At 45.7% G+C, this 8,448-nt stretch overlaps 1 protein-coding gene across 2 annotated transcripts in view; it reads right to left on the reverse strand.

The window, feature by feature from the left end:
• Positions 1–8,229, reverse strand: part of Dad (Daughters against dpp) — a 64,928-nt gene extending 56,699 nt beyond the window's left edge. Inside the window, exons 1-3 of one of the 2 annotated variants that reach the window (XM_083106960.1) lie at positions 8,033–8,229; positions 3,875–4,111; positions 2,769–2,932 (exon numbers count right to left, since the gene is read on the reverse strand). The gene's annotated coding sequence lies outside the window, so the exon portion shown is untranslated. Of the gene's footprint in view, positions 1–2,768; positions 2,933–3,296; positions 3,655–3,874; positions 4,112–8,032 lie in introns of those variants that run through there. The other variant, XM_083106961.1, reaches the window with a different exon arrangement.
• Positions 8,230–8,448: the final 219 nt, after the last annotated feature.

Consider the following 8,448-nt stretch of genomic DNA (forward strand, 5'->3'; position numbering starts at 1 on the left):
TGGACGAGCCTTTACAACTAATAGCTAACATTATTTCACGGCGCCAGTGGTAAACGTTTAGACGGGCGATAAACACTCTCTATAAAAATGTATTATTTCACGGAAAAAGAAACACAAAGAAAGATGGATAGATGGAGAGAGAAGCGCATACATATCATTAATGACTTGTCTACGCGAGCGTAATTAGTGTCGTCAATTATCGAATGCATCGAGTATATCTTAATTTGCTCGTGAATGAGACGTAGAAAAAAAAAATAAATTAACAGCAAACAAGGAGATTTACAAGGGATAAAAAGCGCTCGATCGAGACGGCGCTTCTATTGTTCACGCTGGCTGCCAGCAGCATTTTGTGCACCTGTCAGTCAGACAGAGTACACAAGAGCTCTCTGCCGGTTATGGAAATTCGGATGGCATTAACGATATCCGTTTACAAATGGAAAAACCCGGTCGATCGCCACCTCCGGTGACGACGCGACGCGACGCGACGCGTCGCACGCTTGACGGACTCGGGTGCGTAATCGCCGTCTGTATCGCTGGCGCCGTATCTCTCTCTCTTTCTACATTTAATTCTCCTCACAGATTTAAATATATTATCAACTGGTCGCGCATATTAGTATATATGTATGTATGAATATATATATATATATATATATATATATATATATATATATTTATATGTATGAATGCACGATTAGTATATTGTTCCATAAAAACGAGAGACACGCGCAGACGTGGTGTGGAAACCTAGTAATACTGGCTCCGCGTTGCCGAGATATTTCTGCCGGTGGTTGCCACGAGGAAATACGTGCGTTCAAGTCGCGACGATAAAATATAACCCGAGTTAATCCGAGCCGAGGAGAAGGTGAAAATGCGAAATATGGAAATTCGCGCGAGAGGCACCGGGGAAAGACGAACGGTGCTCGTGGTATTTTCTTCCCTCCGGAATAAATCCGTAATTTTTCAACATTATTATCCTAACAAGTATAATAACAGCGATAAGTAATTTCTATTTCGATGGTCCCACGCTATTTCCAGACGCCATCGCGTTTCACGTGAGCAACGACCTTCCGAAACGGATACACGGTACGGCCCGACCGCACCTCGTCTCCCCTCGTTCGTTTTTTCCTCCTTCTCTCTCTCTCTCTCTCTCTCTCTCTCTCTCTCTCTCTCTCTCCCACGCCGGAAGTCTCCACTTTGGCGCGACGCGAAATTCGCCGGTGAATCGGAACACCTGCGACGACGACGGATATCAGCAGGCACGAGAGCGCGGCTACGACGGCCCTGCGAGCAAAAGCGGAGACTTGGCGCGAGGAGGAGAAAGGGGAGGGAGGGGGCGGAGGGGGGAGAAGTATGACGGGACAGGTGCGGCTCGTAACTTCCTGGATGATATCGGCCGGTCCGGACGCGCGCGTCCGGCGCTAACGCTGACGCTTACGTTAGCGCTGGCGCCACTCGGATCCGCGCCGTAGGCGCCTATCCGTCCCGGCTGCTCCCCCCCTCCCCGCACCCCTCTCCGTGTTCCCCGCTCCGCCGTTCGCTCTTCACCCCGCGCCGCATAAGCACCCGTACCTCTTTGGCCCGGCGTATAACCCGCGCACGAACGCGTTCCTCGGACTCTTCTCTCTTTCTCTCTCTCGCTCTCGCTCGCCCCGACCGTCTTCGCGCGAAGCCGCCGGCGAAAACGATGCTACTTTTATTCATGCGCGTCGTGGTTGCCGGAAAGATGTCCAAGATAGACGGGGAGGAGAGAAAAGAGAAGATACCGACGCCGAGGTGCATGCATACGAAATTATGCCGTGGCGAATCTAATCTCCCGGCGGTTGCCTCGATCGGCGATTTTCGTGCCGACGTTGCACCCGGTGCGTCTCGAGACGGAGAAAAAAAAAATGTCTCGACGAGAAAAATAAAAAGGATAACGTAATCTCGAGAGAAGTCACGTACGAGCGTAATCTGACGTGTTCTACATATCTGTTTGTGTACTCTGTCGCGACGAGAAGCGAGCAAACACCGATACAAATCTGATTTTCGGGGCCGATTACGGCCCCCTTCCTCCCCTTCCCGTCTCCCCCGCGCGAGCGGAAAACTTATAATTAGAAAATCTTAGTGCTTCGAGCGTCTCGAGATAATACGTCGTACGCACCGATCGCTCGCGAGATGCGTGCGCGCTTAAGTTTCCCGCATGCCAAATTTAAATGCGACGATCATCGTAACGTAAATAATGGAGAGAAAATTGATCCTTCCGAGGCGGCGATATTTACAAATCGCGCATTGCTATATTTACACCACTAAATGCCACTCATGCTTTTCCAATTGACGGAAACTATGCAGGTAAAGCGATTACATCGCTCTGCCTCCGAGACGCATTCCAATCGCGTCTGACGCAATAGGTGCGCGATACGAAACGGATTTTAGATTCAACATTGTTGAGGCAATGCTAATTTATTCGGCGGCTATTACGTAAGGAGAAAGAGAGAGATGTTCCCGGCATAATTATCACTATTTAAATATACGATAAATATTTATTTCTCCAGCGCGAGCTGTAAATCTTTACGTCTTTAGGTAAAAAGCTCTACGGCAATTAACGCCTGTTTATTTCTTTTTTATATACGCATTTTTAATTTTATAATATTAAAATGTACAGATTTCGTTTCTCTGTAAGATGTATAATGATGTATAATGATGATTGTTCATCGACGAAATTTTCGCTCCCGGAAATTTCCCTCCAATTTACATTTTCGCAACATCGCAGAGGTCACATTGTTTCTTACCTGTTGCAGACTTTTCGCTATTGGTCGAGATACTGCGCACGTGCTACGCCGGCGTATAAAGCGTTGCCGATTACGAAATCTTGACGGAAGATTTCGCGTAAATACACCGCTGAATTTATTACGCGCGTATTCCTTACTCCATCAATTAAACGAGGCACGTATATCTGAAACACATGTAGAAATGTTTTCCACATTGAATCGGAACTCACACGAAGGTATATCACGAGTCGCATAGAAAAAAAACTCGGGATAATTTCTATAACATGTAGTACATAATTTAAGAGAAGCAAATTATTTTTTTACAACTGGTGTTATTGAAACAACTAATTTATTCTATACATATTAAACTGTTATTTATCGATGGAAAAATCAGAATCGTCATAATTGTCGCGATTAATATTAAAGTAAAAAACTTAATATCTTTCACAAATATTCTAAAAAACGAACAAGTGGAACGCACATGGTTTCAAGAAATTTCTAAGAAATTCCAAGTCGCAAAAATTCTACAAAATCATCAAACAACGAGACCTTGTTTTCCAATGAACGCGCGTGGAAAAAAGTCGCGGTATCTTTCTTCGTATTATACAACAGAGACTGAAGGAAGAAGACGTTTCGCGTATTTGTGGAATCGCACGATGCTCGATTCGACTCGTACGGTCGTCGAGCGTCGACTGGCCGCGACGCCGAGCGAACTCCGCGCAATATGTAGCGCGTACACCAGTACGGACGAGCCGCTGTCGGGGCTTCTCGCCACCCTTGTGTCGTCGTCGTCGTCGTCGTCGTCGTTGTGTGGCTCGCCTAAGGGTGGCCGGCGCGAATCCGCGGCGACAGGACGAGCGGAGCGGCGGCGCGCCAGTAACGTGGCGACGCGGTTCCTGACGCCACTCGGCGGACACGTACGCGCACCCTCATCGCCGGGTACACACGTACACACGTGCGAACGTCAACGAGACGACGGCGACGACGCCGTCGCCGTCGCCTTCGTACGTGTGCGCGCGACGCCCGCCACCGACAGCGAACTGGTGGCGAAGGGGGTGCCAGCGGGAAGGGGGTGTTGCTGGCGCGCATGCATGGCCAACGAGGACGTTGAGACTGCCGGTACACACCAGGGTGCTTGACCGAGTCAAGCCAAATCGCCGATCGACGACGCCACTTCGGTGTACTATATGTTTCCGACGATTCTTCTCTCGCTCTCGTGGAGGATAAACAATGTCATTTGCCGCGTCCCATCGCGCGCCGAGGAATCGAAAAAGCAGCAGCGGATTATCGAAACTTGCAATCAAATATATTCCAATCACAGAGTTTGTCCAATTATATATAAACTGCACGCTAAAAAGTATTTCCTGAAAAATTATATAATGGTTATATAAATTCCTGATAAATTATATAATAGTTATATAAATTTCTGATAAATTATATAATAGTTATATAAATTTTTCATATTAATTAACCTTTTAAAATTAAAATAAAAACAGTTTTACCGATCAAATATTTTTATTCCACGCGTGGCGCCGCTTTTTTTCTTTCTTTATCCCAACGTCTACAAGTTATGCGCAATTCGATTCGTATGACATTAGGATGATTCCCGATTTGGTATGCATACTTTCGAAGTCGGGGTACTTTACGACACGCGAATTAAACAGGCGCCTGTGGCATTTCCTGCGCTTTAATGGCGGAAAGCGGGTAAACACCTTTCTCGTTTTCGTCACATTGCTTACTCGCGAAACCGAGCTCTCCATTTCCGTCAAAAATATATGCACTTAAACTTCTCCTTCTCCGCGCAAATCGTAAGAAAAAAAAACGAGACGTACTAAAAACAATCATTAATATTTCTCACTTCATGTAATTTTCGTAAGAAATGAAGAACGAGGATGCAAATTAAGCTTGCAAAAAAAATTCGGTATATCTTACTCTTTCAAAAGTTTTCTACGAGATTAATTTTATCCATTTTTAACAAGAATATCCGAAATATTAAATATTAAAATATTGTATTTTGTATAATTCATTTGCGCTCTCTCGCAGATTAAAGACCACGATTGCACTTTTATTCGAGTCTGTGAGCTAGGAAATTTCCAATAGTACGATCGTTTGAAAATCGCGTCGGCGGCGCTCCGGCACCGCCGCTAACGACGGCTATCTCTTCGGTCGGGACTTGTGGGGAGGGAGGAGGGGGGCGCGTTCGAGACAACAAGTTAGAAAAACGGAATGACGCCGTAGTGTCAGGACATCAATTCTTTCGTAATGACACGGGCGCAGCCAGTCGGTCGGACGTCTCCGGGAGTCGGGGGCGGTATGGGCGACGGTGATGATCCGAGTCCATCCGGCTCCGTTCTCTACGTCCCGTTGTTTATCAAACTCCCCTTCGCATAACAAGCATCAAAACACTTGGCGCCCCACGCTGGAGCCGTCGTAGTCGTCCCCCCCTTCGTCCCCTCTTGGGTGGCAGCCGCTTCTACTACTTTCCGCGGATGTTGTCGGGGGTAGGCGCTCTGGCATGGGTTAAAACGGCGGGTACACCCTCGGCGGGAAGGGATATCTCTCCCCCTATCCACACTAGGCGCCGTCTATACCGACTCCGAAAAAAAATGAGTTATCGTCCTGGATCTAGGAGCGCGGTGATTGCGATCACCGGGATTTCCCGTGTTCCCCGTAGTTGTAAACTATGTACAAATCCACGGGAAATTATATATGTTTAGCGTTGGGAAGGGAAAGAGTGAAATTAAACGGTACTATGAGTTTAACGCTTGTGCGATCGCGAAGAAAAAATATCTAAACGAATACGACCTCAATATTCGTATTGCGCTATAAATAATATGAATATTTTATACTCGTAGGAAAAAATTATTTTCCATATGACTTAGTCTCAAAATTAGAGATATTTTATCATATCAACAAAAAAAGTCAAAAGTTATCAAATTGTATTTTATCCATCCCTAGATATATCGTCTCGTTTTATTACAATATTTTTAAAAAATTAATTATTATTTTTAAAATTATTAATAAATACAAGTACAGAGGGAAGGCAACCCCTATTAATTTGCAATCGATTGTCCTCGGAGAAATAATATCATCGCGCACCCGACTACTTTTTCTTCAATTATCTTCGTATAGAACGTAATGGCGCCATTGACGCGTGTAGGAATCGGGAGTTTCGGATGACAATACCGAAGAAAGGGACGAGTGTCGGTGCATCGTGAAAGATGGAGAAAGAGAGGATATGGACGGAGACACGTCTGCCCCCCGCCTTCCCCTGGCTTGGCGTCCGTTGGACGAGCAACACGTCCCACCCTATCGTGCGTCGTAGCGGTGCCAGAAGAAGTATTCTTGCATTGGTCGTCGTCGCCGTCGTCGTCGACATCACCGTCGTCGTCTTCGTCGTCGTCGGTGGTGGCGACGGCGACGGCGGCGGCGGCGACGACGACGCTCCACGCTTGGCGTCGAGGTTAGCGCCGGCCGGTCGCTGGAATCGGCGCCTGGCTGTCTCTTTCTCTCTGTCCCTCTCTCGGTTTCGTCTGTCTGCAGCCAGGAGAGAGGAGCAGAGACACCGTCGTCATCATCTTCGTCGTCGTTGTCGTCGTCGTCGTCGTTGTCGTTCGACGGCGACGACGTGACTCTGCCAGGCAGACCCCAACCCTTCGCTCGCGTTCCGGTTGCCTGCCCGTACTCGCCGTCGATCTATTTCACGGGATGCGTTTAGGGTAATGAAACGCTGACGTCGAAAAATAGTCGCTTTGACGTTTAACGTCGCTTATCCCGCGCGTTACACGCGGCCCGCGATACCACCGAGCGTTGAAATTACCGCCTCGCCATCCCTTGCGTCACAAGCTCTGTACAAGCCGTCCATTTATTCGCATCATCGCGATACAAAATTAAGATAAATTCTTTAAATCTAAACGCATCAGCGATTTCTATTCGATCCCGTTCGACGATTAAAAATTCATCAATAGTAAGCAGTAATAATCATTTATTCGCATTTCTTTATGTTCTTGCGAAATGGAGATCTATTTCATCAAATTTATCATATGGATTGAAGCAATACATCGCAATTGAAACTGAAAACTTTTGAAGAACGATTGCTCTGCGATGAATTTTAATACAAATTTTAACATAATACAAGATACAATAAGAAAACTAATATGTATTTTTCTTTCTTCGCTCAATTATATAATATTTCAATCAAAAATGGAGAAAAAGAGAGAACGAGTAACTTTAAAAGATTAATTTTTTACATATATTTGTTCTCCATGGACGGAATTGATCGCGGCCCGCGGCAAAATTCTGGGGCCCCATCGTCATAACAAACAAGGCATCAATTCGGCAACTGACTGCGGCTCACGCCGCATTCCGTTGACGTAATTAGATCACGATCTTGCGGCGCGTAATAGAAATCGAACACGCGGATTGTTTCGTAGCTGAGGGCCAGCCGAATAATAGGACTTTGCCGAGCCGACGTGATTCGAGGGTCGGCGAAAGATTCGTCCCGATTGCCGTCGGTCGATCGTCTCCCATCATCATCAGGAGAAATCGACCCTCTGAAACTATCGGGGCTGTGTTTTACGAAGGCAGCTTGGTCTCGGCGCCGCTGCTGGCGACGCGTTCCTTCTCTCAGATTCCTCTTTTTTTCTCTCTTTCTTCCTCGCCGTCTTCCCCGGTGCCAGCCCGTGTGGAGTCCCTTAACCCAAACCATTATCCGTATACCGCACGATTATAGGGCAACGGGACCGACAAACAAGCGTGGGTTAATCCATAGGCGCCCGTAAGAGGGGACGCCTCTGGGAGGACGTTTTTAACTTCTATGGATCACGTTTATCTCTCAATAAAAATAAAGCGTCAGCTGGAAAGATATTATCCTCTTTATGTAATTGGAAATTTTTCAAGAAACTAAAGAGACTCGGAAACTATCTTCTAAATTGAAAACATATGCGTGTGTGATTATAATCGTCAATCTTCAAACTATAGAATCTTAGACTTTTCGTGTATCATAAGAATCATATTCTTATATATAACATATTTCAGATTAAATTATACAATAGTAATACATATTCGAAAGATCCTCATGATTTTATCGAAAGGACTCGTCGCCGAAAAATCGCATTTATTTTGCATTATTATCTCTTATATTACATTCTTTGTAAAGTACTTTGTATACACTTATCGTATACTCGGCACGACAAGGTTTCTGCGGTTGAAATTTTCCACGCTATCGGATGAAGATTTCTCGAACGGGGAGGCGCATCCGTAATGCCTCCTCCTGAAAATATTACCTTTGGCGCCCATGCAGAATACCCCCGGCGTAGCTGATCTCCGCCCTGCGTGCGCCAGCACATACGGTCCTCAACTACGCAAACAAACTCGTGCACCGGCTAACAATCTGCCTCTCCAGCCGTCCGTCACGTTTCCGTTCTCGTCCTTTGCGTCGAGTTACCGCCAACATTCCCGCGTTCGGATCGTCAAGCTCCATCTTTCAAACATATACATTTGAGCTTAAGTTTATATTATCTTAACTACATTCTATTTAATAAAGGAGAGACGCAAAAAGTAACTAATAATTTACAATAAAAATAATGCGTTTAATTGTTCAAGTTGCCTCTCTCTCTCTCTCTCTCTTCTTGCTTCATAGTTTTCTTATCTTGTAAATATCTTGGTAATTAAATTTCAGTTTTGGATGATGCTTGTTAAA

The sequence above is a fragment of the Camponotus vicinus genome, unplaced genomic scaffold (genome assembly GCF_025532165.1).
Source record: "Camponotus vicinus isolate PSW18456_S1 unplaced genomic scaffold, iyCamVici1.0 SCAF_8, whole genome shotgun sequence".
In the NCBI taxonomy this organism is placed as follows: domain Eukaryota; kingdom Metazoa; phylum Arthropoda; class Insecta; order Hymenoptera; family Formicidae; genus Camponotus; species Camponotus vicinus.